General features: G+C 42.3%; 1 protein-coding gene across 2 annotated transcripts in view; it reads left to right on the top strand.

Moving 5' to 3' along the window:
* Positions 1 to 1644: 1644 nt before the first annotated feature.
* Positions 1645 to 18267, top strand: part of L1CAM (L1 cell adhesion molecule) — a 143417-nt gene continuing 126794 nt past the window's right edge. For both annotated transcript variants that reach the window (XM_075260170.1, XM_075260169.1), the window contains exon 1: positions 1645 to 1814. The gene's annotated coding sequence lies outside the window, so the exon portion shown is untranslated. The remainder of the gene's footprint in view (positions 1815 to 18267) is intronic.

Here is an 18267-nt window from a genome sequence, read left to right as displayed (position 1 = left end):
AAATAAATAAAAAGTAATTGTCTGGCTAGTCAGGTGACCTCCAATTTATACGAAAAGTGGATTTAATATCCGGTTCATATGAGACTGTGAACAATGTGACTGTGAGACAGGGACAGATGTACTGGCAGGGTTAGCTAGGGATTAGCTTTATTTAGGGTGAATTCACACTGAGTAAACGCTAGCTTATTCTGAACGTAAAACACGTTCAGAATAAGCGGCGTCTAAAGCAGCTCCATTCATTTCTATGGGAGCGGGGATACGAGCGCTCCCCATAGAAATGAATGGGCTGCTTCTTTCACTCCGTGCAGTCCCATTGAAGTGAATGGGGAGTGCCGGCGTATACGGCAAGCTCTGCTCATGCCGGAGCGTACACGCCGGCACTCCCCATTCACTTCAATGGGACTGCACGGAGTGAAAGAAGCAGCCCATTCATTTCTATGGGGAGCGCTCGTATCCCCGCTCCCATAGAAATGAATGGAGCTGCTTTAGACGCCGCTTATTCTGAACGTGTTTTATGTTCAGAATAAGCTAGCGTTTACTCAGTGTGAATTCACCCTTAGGTGGGAATGTTACTCACCCAGCTCTTTGGGGTTCTATCTGGTCGGGATCCCTGTCAGCATGCGATATGCGTGAGCTGACTTTTTCCCATAGGAACGCATTGACCAGTGTTTATTGGCCGAATGCCGTACAGAGTACAGCATTCGGCCAATCAATGGAGTAATATTCTGGGTTCTGGTGACCCTAACCTAGTTATCTGTAGGGCTGGAGTAATATTCTGGGATTTGGTGACACTAACCTATCTATCTGCAGGGCTGGGGTAATAAACTGGGTACTAGTGACCCTAACCTATCTATCTGCAGGGCTGGGGTATTAGGCTGGGTTCTGGTGACACTAACCTATCTATCTCCAGGGCTGAGCTGATATTCTGGATTCTGGTGATACTAACCTATCTATCTGCATGGCTGGGGTATTAGGCTGGGTTCTGGTGGCACTAACCTATCTCCAGGGCTGGGCTGATATTCTGGATTCTGGTGATACTATCCTATCTATCTCCAGGGCTGGGCTGATATTCCGGATTCTGGTGATACTATCCTATCTATTTCCAGGGCTGGGTTGACAGGCTAGGTTCTGGTGACAGACTCCCTTTGAGGGAGATAAGCTAATGCCAGAAGTGCCTATAGCTTTTAACCAAACATGTACTCCACCAACAGCTGTCAAAGGTATATGGGCAGCTAGACTTCCTCCTAGGACTCCACGCCAGCTGCTCAGTAGTCAGTCCATATCCCTGCCTGACTCCTCTGTATCCATGGAGCTATTCCAGGAAGACAATATGACGGTTCTGATAAGCTGAGAGTGACAGCGAGGATGGAGCATTACCTGGCCCATAAATTATGTACATAATCAGATACACAAAATGCCTTTTTTTATCGCCGAACCATCAGAGTGGAGCTGGAGATATCACTAAATAATGAATAGAGTCATTAGAGAAATGTATGGAGCCCGGGACCATTACACAAGCCTGACCATCCTGGCAGCAGGTATATAGGATGCTGCATGTTCTGCCAGCTGTTTTTTTGTGAGGGTGTGAGTGATTTGTACTGTGAGATTCCCAGTCTATACCCTGCAGCATCAGAGAGAGGAGGAGCGGAGAGTCCAGGCTGATGATATCACTGGGTAGCTCTCAGCCTGGCTCATATACACAGCTGCAATCCTGCTGCTGCTCCCCTCGCCTCTATACCAAGGAAAGCACACCCAGAACAAGGAGGGGAGGCACACGCCGCCGCTCACATCCCTTTTGTTCATTCTTCCAGCAGGTAGGCTGGGTGCACTGCGTGGCATCCTCATACATATGTCTCCAGACATTTCATGCAATGTATAAGACACAGCGGGCGAGATGTGTCGCTGAATGAACCTGCAGCCTTGGATTTGCATGCTATGGCATTGTTTGCTTCCTTCACTGTCTCTTCTATCATTGCAAGCGATGAGGTACAATAGGTATCTCTATGCCCTGCAGGGAAGGGTTAAACTGTGCTACATTATATCCTATAGGATACAGTGTATAGTGCGGGAATGATACTATAAGTGTATGGGAATAGGAATAGTCAATGTGGAAGTGTAAATCATCACAAGGTAGTGAGAGACTGCATCTATCTCCTATCTATCTATCTATCTATCTATCTATCTATCTATCTATCTATCTATCTATCTATCTATCTATCTATCTATCTATCCATCCATCCATCCATCCATCCATCCATCCATCCATCCATCCATCCATCCATCTGTAGATCTACATATATATGGGCGTGTGTGTCTAGTGATGGTGTATGTTGTAGTAATGCACATGTTTATATCTACCTATCTATCCATCCCTCTACATACATGTCAATATATATATGTGCTGTATCTATAGGCATATGTTGTGTGTCTAGTATAGACTAGTGCTGCACATGATATACATAATACCATCCCCAAATTTCTATCTATCTATCTATCTATCTATCTATCTATCTATCTATCTATCTATCTATCTCCTATCTATCTATCTATCTATCTATCTATCTATCTCCTATCTATCTATCTATCTATAGAGCAATCTATCTATCTATCTATCTATCTATCTATCTATCATCTATTTATTTGTATATCTAGGCACTGCTGCTATGAACATGTTTATATCTATTCTATCTATCTATCTATCTATCTATCTATCTATCTATCGATCTATCTATCCACCTACATGTGAATATATATATATATATATATATATATATATATATATATATATATATATATATGTCCTGTATATATGGGTGTGTGTCTCATGGCAAAGTAGTGGTAGTATTGTGGTAGTATTGCTCATTATTTATATAATACAGTCACACCTTCCCCAAATTTCTATCTATCTATCTATCTATCTATCTATCTATCTATCTCAAGTATCACCTTTACTTTATATATTCAATATCATGGAAGAAAAGCCAAACCTCAGATTGTACAGAAATGGTGAAGAGACCATTATATGACGTCAGCAGATGCTTAAGGAGTTGGGGGATGGGATAAGTTTCCTCCAAAGGGATGTACAAGATAACAGTGGGCCCCATTCATGAATCTATATAGGACCACTCTTCTCAGTCATACAATTAACCCCATCAGAACCATGTCATGTTCTATACAGCGCAGGTCATAGGGATCACTTCCAATACTGTGTGATAATGCTGAATATAGATTTTTGCAGCCTGGTATATACAGGGCTATGTTACACTTATTGGCTTTCACAGTATTGCTTCATGTGGGGGGAATGGACAAGCGGCCACTCCCTGTGAGACCGAATGGAGGGTGTAGAGGTATTTTCAAGGTTATGTATTGTTACTGAAAACTGGATACAGGGAGGCACTTGTCGTACCAGAGGAAGCAATGGGGGAAAATTTCAGTGGACTTCACTGTCACTTACATGGCCAGACATGGCTAGTGGTCACTAAGTGAATACTCACCATTTGGGGAGGGGTATATAAGGTGTGTCACCAATCTTTTCCTGGTATGGTTAGTGAGGCTTATGGTAAAATAGTCCAAAAGTTTTTAAGACAAATTCTAGAAGACACCGTCCAAGATGGCAGAAGGATACAGCGTAATGTCTAAGGGTACAGTGTAATGTCTAGTGGTCTAATTTTGCAGATATTTGGGCAGTTTACAAATTTTAAGTCACTATCTATGTATCTCTATCTATCTATCTATCTATCTTCTATCTATCTATCTATCTATCTATCTATCATCTATCTATCTATCTATCTATCTATCTATCTATCTATCTATCTATCTCCTATCTGTCTGTCTATCTATCATCTATATCTATCTATCTATCTATCTATCTATCTCCTATCTATCTATCTATCTATCTATCTATCTATCTATCATCTATATCTATCTATCTATCTATCTATCTATCTATCTATCTATCTCCTATCTATCTATCTATCTATCTATCTATCTATCTATCTCCTATCTATCTATCTATCTATCTATCTATCTATCTCCTATCTATCTATCTATCTATCTATCTATCTCCTATCTATCTATCTATCTATCTATCTATCTATCTATCTATCTATCTCCTATCTATCTATCTATCTATCTATCTATCTATCTCATCCATCTATTTATCTATCTGTATGTTATCTATCTAATCATGTGATCTGTATGTTGAATTACTGGTAATGAAATCAATGAATACTGTATATTAGGGGTCAATGGTTTTAAATGGACACGTTCTATATGATCAGATATATAGGAGAAAGAATTTTGCCATGTGGGTCTGGGGCTGTCACGGATAGGGTACGTCTAGTGGAGTCGTAGCTGTTTATGTGGGTACCTGAGCAGAGTCTTTCCTAATAACCCTTTAAGGCACGGCTTCTCTTAGGATGATATCTTGCTGTACAAGCTCCTTCTGGTGGCGGGCAAGGTCCCGATTGACTTTAGTTCTTGTAGATTTTTGTGCTGGATCCAAGCAATTTTGATACTATTTGCCAATGAATCAGATGTTTCCTACTCAGTTTTCTCCCCATAAGATAAGTGGTGCTGGAAGAAACAGGCACCCCTCACCCCTCTTCCTAAATAACCTTCTGTATCTTTCTGCCATTACATATGTTCTGTTACTACGTCAAGGGATAGTAAATACTTACATTCCCTGAGAAGTAACAATTCTGGTGCATCTTTTCCTAAAACTCTGTGTAGTTGAATGTTTCTGTTATTCCTCCTGGAAATAAATTAATAAATTGACAACTGGGCGTTACCATCCCCCTTGTCAAAGGATGTGTTAACAATGACTGGATATGGTAATACTTTATAGGGACACACCTCTAAGTGGTAACACACAGTTGCAATTTATGCATACATTTCCAGGAGGGATAACAGAGGAATAATACAAGACGATCAAGAATTGTTTTACTATAGGAACCATAATTCTATACTAAATCAGATCTGATAGGACAGCTGCTAGGTTGTCTTTAAACCTTTTCCATTTTACCAAGGCTTAGCCAGAGACTATATGAGCATTTTCCACTGTACACAGTGAAATGAAAGAGTCTATTTTTACATGGATGTTATTAAATATGTATTAGGTGGAAACACTTGATGGTCTATATACAGCGTATGCCCTCTATAGTCCATCAGCTATTGAGTAGTTGTAGTAACCATGGAGCCCCATAGCAAAACTTGTAATGGGGTCCCGCTCCTACATGATTCACTTCAGCAGCAAATCCAGGGCTATTGGTTCTGCCCAGTGTACACAAAGATGTCACACTACAGGGATGAGTGATGTCATAGTACAGGTATAATACACACAGTAATGTGATAGTACAGGTATAAGTGTTGTTATAGTACAGGGATAATATATACAGTGATATCACAGTATAGGGATAATACACACAGTGATGTCACAGTACAGGATAATACACACAGTGATGTCACAGTACAGGGATAATACACACAGTGATGTCACAGTACAGGATAATACACACAGTGATGTCACAGTACAGGGATAATACACACAGTGATGTCACAGTACAGGGATAATACACACAGTGATGTCACAGTACAGGGATAATACACACAGTGATGTCACAGTACAGAGATAATACACACAGTGATGTCACAGTACAGGGATAATACACACAGTGATGTCACAGTACAGGGATAATACACACAGTGATGTCACAGTACAGAGATAATACACACAGTGATGTCACAGTACAGAGATAATACACACAGTGATGTCACAGTACAGGGATAATACACACAGTGATGTCACAGTACAGGGATAATACACACAGTGATGTCACAGTACAGGGATAATACACACAGTGATGTCACAGTACAGGGATAATACACACAGTGATGTCACAGTACAGGAATAATACACACAGTGATGGCACCGTACAGAGATAATACACACAGTGATGTCACAGTACAGGGATAATACACACAGTGATATCACAGTACAAAGCTGTTGTACAGGCCAGGGCATCCTTCCATTGCGTAGCACTGTCTTCCCGGAGATGCTCGGGTACAGTATAATGAGGGAGTCTTGATGTTTTGTTACCAAGGAGATGGGAAATCTGATTACTGGAACTGGGAATTGGGAAATGGGTGGAGAAAGATCATGTAAGATTGCTGCCAATACAAAGGCCTGCCATGTAATCTGGCGGCTGCTCTCGCTATCTGGAGGATGCTAACCAGAAGCTGAAATGAATACCCAGCATGAACCGGAGTCTGATGCAAATGATTCAGCTAAATTAATGAAGTCCACACAAATTATCTTTGTTCTTCTTGCTGGTCTGCTCTGGGTGGGACGTCAGGAGTAGCAGAGCTGGGTTTGGTACAATTCATTGCATACCATGACATATTATCAGTAGGGTAACTTTGTACCCCAGGTAAACCTGCTACATTACCTTTACTGTCCACAAACAATGCGTCTTCAAAGGTATTGATTTACCTCTGTAATATATGGGGATGGTTGCTTGCCATCTAAGAATATCTATCCCTTATGTCATCAATAAGTCATCGCGAGGGTCTGACATTTGGCATCTCCACTGATGGGACATGGGAGTAGCTATATGTACAACTGTCTACAATCCCAAATTTGCTGGGATTGTCCCAAATTTTTAGTAATAATCCCGGTAAATTTGGTTTGTCCTGGCTTGAAAAGGGCTGGAAATACCCAAAAGTAGGTAATTTGAAGGGTATTGGGACATTCCTGATGGTGGGACATAAATTATCCAATATTTATCAACAAAATCTTGATTCTTTATGAATTTACCTAACATTTCAGGTTCAGCCGAACTCAAGATTTATGAGGTTTGCGATCCACAAATGACTATTATACTTTGCGATAGATTCAGACCCAGAGTATAATAAGTGCAGTAAAATAATAAGCACTGGGCTCCCTTGAGAATTTCAACACTCCATTGCAGTAATCATCTGGCTGTGATCCAAGTGTCATGACATAGGTGCACCCTATGTGTCTACTGACGCCCAAACACCAGTTGAGGTGACATTGGTTTGTTGGGGCTTATGATGTCACCCAGGAGACCAGAAGAGGCTGGAAGGCCATAGAAGTCTGCAATGGAGCCCAAAATAGATGAAAGAATGTGAGTATCAGTGCTTATTATTTTTCTGCTTCTCCCCTGAGCTTCCAATTATTATAATCTGGGTTGTGAAGAGACTCCAAAATATAATGAAGGCACTTTCGGTTCACGTCGAAATTAAACTGGTAGGTGAACGAGGAGCTTGAAGTAACTCCTCTGGAAAGGACCATGGCTCCTTTGGTCATTCACCTGAATGGACTGAGCTGCAACACCAAACTCAGCTCATAGGCACAAGTGTCCTCTCTACGTGGGCCCCGCATTGTCCATATTCCACCTCCAATCTTGGTTCTGTTCAGTCCTATCTGCATTGGATTTGGATTATGATTACATTTGGTGTCCAACATATACTGGCCAACTAGATCTTCTGTTGACATGAAATAGCAGTATGGCGCATGTAATACCTACAAATGTAACTTAAAAATGTGTGCTAGAGAAGAAATATGCGTGACCTTGTGGCCTTCATCACGTACCACAAGCTGGTTTTGATACAGAAGATATCACAGTAAAGTTACAGACTAATGTGAACAAGTTACTTAAGGCTCGTTGTACACTTAGAAGCATAATGAATTTTCTGGCACGTTGTTTGACAATGGCATCACTTGTACATCTAACAATTCCTCATTAACCGGTAGGAAACTGAGAAAGGAAGTCTAGTGAGAAAATCAGTGCTTTGCTTCTTAGGATGGTCTTTTCCAGTTACTTGTTCAGACTGAATCAGTGGACTATTTAAAGGGGATGTATAGATATAGAAAAATCCGGCCACTTTCATCCAGAAACAGAGTCACACCCGTCCATGGGTAGTGTCTATCGACAGGTGTGCGACAGGGTAGCCACGTTTTTCTAGTTACAGTCAAACCTATAGTTGAGTCGTCATGCCTGGCGAAATATAAAAGAGGCTGCGGTACTATGGTGTACTCCATGGTTCCTTTCTTTAGGTCTTTCTGTTTATTGCCACAGATGCAGCCACCACTGACCAAATATTGATAGTCTGTCCTAATTATAGGCCATCGTTTAGACCCAGAAAGTCTTAGACTTAACTATTAATGGGAATGGAAGCTTCTTGAGTTTTGAGATTGTAAGTCATCAGATCTACAGTATATGGTCTTTCCCATCAACACAACCAAAGAACTCATCTACCTTAAATGTGTCCCACAGAGATACCTCCATATCTTCTCAGCAGTGTAAAAATATTTCATCCCACAAAGTTTGGAAGGTCTTCCAAGGTTGAGATGAACTCAATCTCGAAAACCATGTTGTCAACTTTCCAGAAAGTATAGAACTTCTTGAAGTTTGGCTAGAAGACCAAGTGTGACATCACCATGTGGTTAGATGTGCACGACTGATTTCCATCATAGAAGGTTTATTGAATTTAGAAAGATTTGTATCAAACATGAACTAAAATGGATTATATCTACTCTACAGTCCATAATTTTGAGATCAATATCAGGCAAGCGGGCCTGCTTACTCATGCTTTAAGAGACATCTTATGCATCATTGTAAGCACCAGAAGAATGAATGATCAGTCACACGACAACTCCAGGCTTGAATACAGACATTTATATTCCTTGTCATAACATCTTTGTGGTTGTGTCCTGATGAAGAAGCAGAATTGCCCTGAGACAACAAAACCATATCTGTATTTCCAGTCATTTATTCAGAATTTCTGGTATTGATGTGCCCCGGGACACATTGCTGAAACACAATGGGGCAGATTTATCAATATGTCATGGCATGTGAAGGGCCCGGTGGTGTGTATTATATTTTTCCATCCTCTGAAATATTTGTAAGTGGCTTATGATATCTAAGACCCTATGAAGTATTCTTCAGAATAATACATGTATAATATAGAGTTATAATACCTGGTACCCTTCGTTTTCTTTTTTCCTCTGAGGTTCCTCCGATTTCCAGTACCTTCTTCATTTCTGGAAGATGTCCACCACCTTCTCAGACGACTCTATACAGTGGGGCAGATTTACTAAGATTGGCATACGCTACACCAGTCATAATAAAGGCCCAGAATGGCGCAGGGAATCTGTGTTAGGAACCAGTGTAGATTTCCATTATAAGTCATGCCAGAAAACAGACATGAGTTATAATGAATCTGTTGGGCCAGGCTTCCCCGTCCCGGCCCACCATGCTTCCATCCACATTTACACAATGTATGGAGTGGAAGTTGTGTCTCATGTTTGGTGCTAGAAGGGGCCTTTCACCAAATGTGCACCACAGTATCATCTCTCTATACCAATTTCACAGCCCATAGGAAGGGGGAAACTTCAAATATTACAAGGAGCGTACTATAACTACACATTATGCATGTAGTCTGAAATTTGTAAATCTGCAACTTTTTTTTTATAGCACCAAACCCATCACTGATAGATTGTTTTGTTGTGTGGTCATTACTACCTTGTAGTATGGCCACTATTCCCTTGTAGTGTTGCCATTATTCCCTTGTTGTGTTGTGTGGCCATTATTCCCTTGTTGTGTAGCCATTATTCCCTTGTTGTGTTGCGTGGCCATTATTCCCTTGTTGTGTTGTGTGGCCATTATTCCCTTGTTGTGTGGCCATTATTTCCTTGTAGTATGACCACTATTCCCTTGTTGTATAGCCATTATTCCCTTGTTGTGTTGCCATTATTCCCTTGTTGTGTTGTGTAGCCATTATTCCCTTGTTGTGTTGTGTGGCCATTATTCCCTTGTTGTGTAGTCATCATTCCCTTGTTGTGTTGCGTGGACATTATTCCCTTGTTGTGTTGTGTAACCATTATTTCCTTGTAGTATGGCCATTATTCCCTTGTTGTGTTGTTCTGCCATTTTCCCTTGTTGTGTTGTTTGGACATTATTCCCTTGTTGTGTGGACATTATTCCCATGTAGTATGGCAATTATTCCCTTGTTGTGTTGTTTGGCCACTATTCCCTTGTTGTGTTGTGTGACCATTTTCCCTTGTAATATGGCAATATTATCTTGTAGTATGGCCACTATTCCTTTGTTGTGTTGTGTGGCCATTATTCCCTTGTAGTATGGCCGTTATTCCCTTCTGTTGTTTGGACATTATTCCCTTGTTGTGTTGTGTGGCCATTATTCCCTTGTAGTACGGCCGTTATTTCATTGTTGTGTTGTTTGGACATTATTCCCTTGTTGTTTTGTATGGCCATTATTCCCTTGTAGTATGGCCATTCGTCCCTTGTGTTGTGTGGACATTATGCCCTTGTAGTATGGCAGTTATTCCCTTCTTGTGTTGTTTGGACATTATTCCCTTATAATAAGGCCATTATTCCCTTGTAGTATGGCCATTATTCCCTTGTAGTATGGCCATTATTCCCTTGTAGTATGGCCATTATTCCCTTGTATTATGGCCATTATTCCCTTGTAGTATGGCCGTTATTCCCTTGTAGTATGGCCGTTATTCCCTTGTTGTGTTGTGTGGACATTATTCCCTTGTAGTATGGCCATTATTCCCTTGTTGTGTGGACATTATTCCCAGACTGACAGATATGGAAAGAGGATGGTGAATCAGGAGAAGGAAGTGTGTGTATATATACTTGTATGTAAGTAGGTGACCGGGAGATCGAAACATTCTATATCTCAAGAATAGCTGACTAAGGATGTAACATTCTCTAATAATAGTATAAAATTGCTACTAACCTACATGAAATAGGAAAACTAAAGATACAATTCTAGAAAATACATCACAAATAAGTTTTGGGAGTAGGATAAGATTTCTATCAGACTGGGTCCAGACATCTTGACACCACGCCACTGGTGAGAGTCCATCAGTTTCCCTAATTGCATCCTGAAATACAGATTTATTGGTAACCCAATCTTTGCCAATACTATATTACACATGTTACAGACTGGAGAGATATCACTTACAATACACAGCACTTAATGTAATGGCTAAAATAAAGCTTCTGAGCTTAGTCCATCCAATGTGATGGTTTGAGGTTTATCAAAGCTGGAGCAAAGGTGGGTCCAGGGAAGGAGGAGAGCGAGAGGCGCTGTGTGTAGGGTCTCTCGGGAGAGTCGGCTGCTGGTATTCTGAGATTATTACACAGCTCGATGCTTCCATAGGGCGGTGGCTCTTGGAAGAAGAGGCTGTGTGTCCATGTTCAGCAGCAGGAGGTCTTTGCGAGCAGCTCAAGGGCAGATGAATGTGTCTTAAGGATGATCTGAGGCTCATTACATCTGTCCCTTTTTTTATTCATGGTTGTACGGAGTGTATGACCGTAAATTCCTCTACATGGGTTATATCTGTGCAGTCATGATTTCTAGCACTGAAGTTGTGTGCACATGAGAAGAACACACAGGAAGAGAGACAGAAGTCCAAAAAATTTAAGAAATAACATTTTTCAAAGAGTGAACTGGAAATTCGCCAAAAAAAGATGTTCATGTTGCAAAAGATTTGACCCCATGGCTGTAATGTGTGAGCTGCGTGCTTGGGAAATAATATCACAGTACTGGTATGTGAGTGTCACAATTCTCTATCCAGACTGCAAAGCTTAAGGGTTTTTCGGGCGAATGTGAGTTACCTAGGGTTATTACATTTATATTGGAATGAAGGTAAAACCGTCAGCGGCCGTGTGACATTCGGTTCATCAGTCACATGGCCTATTTTCAGCTCAGTCCTGTTTAAATGAATGGAGATGAGCTATAATACCAAGTATTCAATAGGAAGGATAAATGCCCATTTACAAAAATAATTCTTACCACCCCCTACACAAGCATATTCAGTTCAGACCAACATGTGTTTCCATTGGGGAGAGGGGAGTAAACCCCTGTCAGACACCTCTGGCCATGGTTTATCTTCCTTAAGAACAAAAGGGTCAGGTTTTGTAATCCATCGTTCTAGATCACTTCTTGCACCATCATCTGTCGGGGGAAAATTGGGAGGTCCAATACACATAAGATAGTTGGATGGTCAGACATTTCTCTTGTGTGTAATGGGGCCTTTAGAATACCGTAGAGCCAACAATGTCCTCAAGTAATTAAAGGGGTTATGTCGTAAATTTATCTTCAATTCATAAGGTACCTGATCGGTGAGGGTCTGACAGCTGACACCCCCTCCAATCCTGAGAATGGAAGGGTCCTTTCCCCCTGCTGTGCTGTGAATATAGGTGTGTCTGGTAGTGGACGTCGCTCCAATTCACTTCAAGCACATCATCTTTTCCCTTAATGGGTATGACATGTCTCCATCTCATGTTAATATAAAGTTCTTCTGATCACCTACCAGACAATGGCGTAGGACTTACCCTTCATATAGGCTTCAATTAGAACTGAGCTCCCATAGCCTGTAGAAAAGACCAAACGCTCCCTTTAGCCCCAAACTAAAGGGTCTCTGGTGTGGACATTGGGTGGGTCTTCAATGGAATATAAACAAGGATGAAGATCAGCATCACTCGGAGGAAGACGTAGAAAAATTCTTTATTCCATTTCCAGCGTAAAAAACATATAACAATGAAGAAAAAGTGATGACAAAAAACACATTAAAAAACGCCGACGCGTTTCGGAACACACAGTTCCTTAGTCATGGCTTTAAAAAGCCATGACTAAGGAACTGTGTGTTCCGAAACGCGTCGGCGTTTTTTAATGTGTTTTTTGTCATCACTTTTTCTTCATTGTTATATGTTTTTTACGCTGGAAATGGAATAAAGAATTTTTCTACGTCTTCCTCCGAGTGATGCTGATCTTCATCCTTGTTTATATTCCATTTAATTTGCCTTTTTGCCCGGAAGGCTGATCGTGCACCCCGGTTGGAATATTAGAACATACACGGTGAGCTCCAAACTTTTTTTTTCTCTTTTGGGTCTTCAATGGCTGTATTCAGTTGATGGTTAGTAAGGTGTATATGTCATCACTATGTATTTTGGCTGAATTACCTTGGTGTCTATGTTGACCTTGAGTATGGCTGGGTTTATGTAGGATATCTCCACCTCTCTATTGCTCTTTTTGACCATAAACCTTTCTTGTTATAAGGCTCACTTAATACTTATGATCAACAACACTCAGAATTTGGTTCTTATTGTATCATACATATTATGTCATTGCCTAATATCAGTTGACTAAGAGTTAAAAAGTTTGTCCAACATCGGGAACCATTTTACACTTTACATAAAGAATCTGTCTATATACAATGTTGAGTAAATAATATATCATAACTTAGTTAGAACTTATATCATAACCCAAAGCTGCATGCACAATTCTGCAAGCTTCAGAGCTGAAATCTCTGTGATCTGTTAGGGTTAAAGGTCTGCTCAGCTTCTGTTCTGGTTTTGCACGTAATACTACTGCCTTTGGGAAAACCGAACATTCCTACCACCCTATATTATAGGAGTTCAGCTAAACCTTGTCTGACTACAGACTTGTTGTCTGTTTCCAATGACAACCAGCAGATTTATTATAGCAACTACTGAATGTAAATAAGTTGGATTAGATAGCTGATTGTCCATGCGGAGGCGTAACGTGAAGCTCTTGGGCCACATTACAAAATCTTCAGTGAGGCCCTTACCTACCTTGTACTATTTAGAATAGTAGTATGATTTATCTGTTATCGGGACACTAATGTAATGTGGCCAATTGGCCCACTTCAAGGACTAGTCTGAGATTTTTGCCCCTTGATGCGCGGTTTTCTATACGTCTCCCCCCCTATATAGTATCATGTTCTTACAGCTTACATTCCCACCATGATTCCATTGTACTATAAGATGCCCCTTTCTGTTTGCAAACCCACATAAGAGCAGGCAATAGTACATTGACCGTGACTGTTAGCAGAAGCTCCATGAGGGGCCATATACATTACCCCGGTACAGGGATTAGTAATAACCTCAGCACTTGCAGTTTCTGGATCACATAGGAGGCTAAGAGAGTTAGCAAAGTGGAGCCAAGAAAATGGGCCAAGTGGCTTTAAATTACCTTAGAATAAATCTAATCATGTCCCCCATTGTATAATAACAGCGGGAATCAATCAGGGGCTGTACGCAAGGTATATGCCGCCTGTAGTTCATAATACAGGGAGCCGGGGGGAACGAGATGGCGCAACAGTTTGTTGCTAAGCAACCACAGTCTTGTAACGCTACTTTCCGACACGTATTGATTTCTGAGCAGAGGAAGAACAGAATGAAGAACGCTCCATTCTTATGCCTGTTACAGACTGGTCCTCTATGGGATAAACCGGGATAAAGGAAATGTTAGAATTGGTCCAATAGCAAATCTGTCTCTATCTATCTATCTCCTATCTATCTATCTATCTATCTATCTATCTATCTATCTATCTATCTATCTATCTATCTGTCTGTCTGTCTGTCTGTCTGTCTGTCTGTCTGTCTGTCTGTCTGTCTATCTATCTATCTATCTATCTATCTATCTATCTGTCTATCTATCTCATATCTATCTATCTATCTATCTATCTATCTGTCTATCTATCATCTGTCTATCTATCTATCTATCTATCTATCATCTATCTGTCTATCTATCTATCTATCTATCTATCTATCTATCTCATAGCTATCTCATATCTATCTATCTATCTATCTATCTATCTATCTATCTATCATCTATCTCATATCTATCTATCTATCTATCTATCATCTATCTCATATCTATCTATCTATCTATCTATCTATCTATCTATCTATCTATCTATCTCATATCTATCTATCTATCTATCTATCTATCTATCTATCTATCTATCATCTATCTCATATCTATCTATCTATCTATCTATCTATCTATCTATCTATCTATCTATCTCATATCTATCTATCTATCTATCTATCTATCATCTATCTCATATCTATTAGAGATGAGCGAACACTAAAATGTTCGAGGTTCGAAATTCGATTCGAACAGCCGCTCAATGTTCGTGTGTTCGAATGGGTTTCGAACCCCATTATAGTCTATGGGGAACAGATACTCGTTAAGGGGGAAACCCAAATCCGTGTCTGGAGGGTCACCAAGTCCACTATGACACCCCAGGAAATGATGCCAACACCTCTGGAATGACACTGGGACAGCAGGGGAAGCATGTCTGGGGGCATCTAACACACCAAAGACCCTCTATTACCCCAACATCACTGCCTAACAACTACACACTTTACACACTCAATACCACCTCTCTGACAGTAGGAAAACACCTTGAAACATGTGTATTTGGCACTTGCAGTGAGGAGAGCTTGTCACCAGCAGTGAATTTGGCCCTTGTAGTAAGTTGAGGTTGGCACCAACATTTGTTTTGAAAATCAGGGTGGATTGAGCCTCTAACCAGCAGAGTTTGGGCAAATTCATGGTGGAGGGAGCCTCTAAACACCCCAGTTTGGGCAAATTCATGGTGGAGGGAGCCTCTAAAAACCCCAGTTTGGACCAATTCATGGTGGAGGGAGCCTCTAACCAGCCCAGTGTGGGCAAATTCATGGTGGAGGGAGCCTCTAAAAAACCCAGTTTGGACTAATTCATGGTGGAGGGAGCCTCTAACCAGCCCAGTTTGGGCAAATTCATGGTGGAGGGAGCCTCTAAAAAACCCAGTTTGGACCAATTCATGGTGGAGGGAGCCTCTAACCAGCCCAGTTTGGGCAAATTCATGGTGGAGGGAGCCTCTAACCAGCCCAGTTTGGACCAATTAATGGTGGAGGGAGCCTCTAACCAGCCCAGTTTGGACCAATTAATGGTGGAGGGAGCCTCTAAACAGCCAAGTTTGGACCAATTCATGGTGGAGGGAGCCTCTAAAAACCCCAGTTTGGACCAATTCATGGTGGAGGGAGCCTCTAACCAGCCCAGTTTGGACCAATTCATGGTGGAGGGAGCCTCTAACCAGCCCAGTTTGGACCAATTAATGGTGGAGGGAGCCTCTAAACAGCCAAGTTTTGGGAAATTCATGGTGGAGGGAGCCTCTAACCAGCCCAGTTTGGACCAATTCATGGTGGAGGGAGCCTCTAAACAGCCCAGTTTGGGCAAATTCATGGTGGAGGGAGCCTCTAACCACCCCAGTTTGGACCAATTCATGGTGGAGGGAGCCTCTAAACAGCCAAGTTTGGACCAATTAATGGTGGAGGGAGCCTCTAAACAGCCAAGTTTTGGGAAATTCATGGTGGAGGGAGCCTCTAACCAGCCCAGTTTGGACCAATTCATGGTGGAGGGAGCCTCTAAACAGCCCAGTTTGGGCAAATTCATGGTGGAGGGAGCCTCTAACCAGCCCAGTTTGGACCAATTAATGGTGGAGGGAGCCTCTAACCAGCCCAGTTTGGACCAATTAATGGTGGAGGGAGCCTCTAAACAGCCAAGTTTTGGGAAATTCATGGTGGAGGGAGCCTCTAAACAGCCCAGTTTGGGCAAATTCATGGTGGAGGGAGCCTCTAACCAGCCCAGTTTGGACCAATTAATGGTGGAGGGAGCCTCTAACCAGCCCAGTTTGGACCAATTAATGGTGGAGGGAGCCTCTAAACAGCCAAGTTTGGACCAATTCATGGTGGAGGGAGCCTCTAAAAACCCCAGTTTGGACCAATTCATGGTGGAGGGAGCCTCTAACCAGCCCAGTTTGGACCAATTCATGGTGGAGGGAGCCTCTAAAAACCCCAGTTTGGACCAATTCATGGTGGAGGGAGCCTCTAACCAGCCCAGTTTGGGCAAATTCATGGTGGAGGGAGCCTCTAAACAGCCCAGTTTGGGCAAATTCATGGTGGAGGGAGCCTCTAACCAGCCCAGTTTGGACCAATTAATGGTGGAGGGAGCCGCTAAACAGCCCAGTTTGGACCAATTCATGGTGGAGGGAGCCTCTAAAAAACCCAGTTTGGACCAATTCATGGTGGAGGGAGCCTCTAACCAGCCCAGTTTGGACCAATTAATGGTGGAGGGAGCCTCTAACCACCCCAGTTTGGACCAATTCATGGTGGAGGGAGCCTCTAAACAGCCAAGTTTGGACCAATTCATGGTGGAGGGAGCCTCTAAAAACCCCAGTTTGGACCAATTCATGGTGGAGGGAGCCTCTAACCAGCCCAGTTTGGGCAAATTCATGGTGGAGGGAGCCTCTAAACAGCCCAGTTTGGGCAAATTCATGGTGGAGGGAGCCTCTAACCAGCCCAGTTTGGACCAATTAATGGTGGAGGGAGCCGCTAAACAGCCCAGTTTGGACCAATTCATGGTGGAGGGAGCCTCTAAAAATCCCAGTTTGGACCAATTCATGGTGGAGGGAGCCTCTAAAAACCCCAGTTTGGACCAATTCATGGTGGAGGGAGCCTCTAAAAACCCCAGTTTGGACCAATTCATGGTGGAGGGAGCCTCTAAAAACCCCAGTTTGGACCAATTCATGGTGGAGGGAGCCTCTAAACAGCCCAGTTTGGGCAAATTCATGGTGGAGGGAGCCTCTAACCAGCCCAGTTTGGACCAATTAATGGTGGAGGGAGCCTCTAACCAGCCCAGTTTGGACCAATTAATGGTGGAGGGAGCCTCTAAACAGCCAAGTTTGGACCAATTCATGGTGGAGGGAGCCTCTAAAAACCCCAGTTTGGACCAATTCATGGTGGAGGGAGCCTCTAACCAGCCCAGTTTGGACCAATTCATGGTGGAGGGAGCCTCTAAAAACCCCAGTTTGGACCAATTCATGGTGGAGGGAGCCTCTAACCAGCCCAGTTTGGGCAAATTCATGGTGGAGGGAGCCTCTAAACAGCCCAGTTTGGGCAAATTCATGGTGGAGGGAGCCTCTAACCAGCCCAGTTTGGACCAATTAATGGTGGAGGGAGCCGCTAAACAGCCCAGTTTGGACCAATTCATGGTGGAGGGAGCCTCTAAAAAACCCAGTTTGGACCAATTCATGGTGGAGGGAGCCTCTAACCAGCCCAGTTTGGACCAATTAATGGTGGAGGGAGCCTCTAACCACCCCAGTTTGGACCAATTCATGGTGGAGGGAGCCTCTAAACAGCCAAGTTTGGACCAATTCATGGTGGAGGGAGCCTCTAACCAGCCCAGTGTGGGCAAATTCATGGTGGAGGGAGCCTCTAAAAAACCCAGTTTGGACTAATTCATGGTGGAGGGAGCCTCTAACCAGCCCAGTTTGGGCAAATTCATGGTGGAGGGAGCCTCTAAAAAACCCAGTTTGGACCAATTCATGGTGGAGGGAGCCTCTAACCAGCCCAGTTTGGG

This window comes from Leptodactylus fuscus, chromosome 11 (assembly GCF_031893055.1).
Source record: "Leptodactylus fuscus isolate aLepFus1 chromosome 11, aLepFus1.hap2, whole genome shotgun sequence".
In the NCBI taxonomy this organism is placed as follows: domain Eukaryota; kingdom Metazoa; phylum Chordata; class Amphibia; order Anura; family Leptodactylidae; genus Leptodactylus; species Leptodactylus fuscus.
The sequence above is the reverse complement of the archived record's forward strand: the minus strand, read 5'-3'. Positions and strand labels throughout refer to the sequence as shown.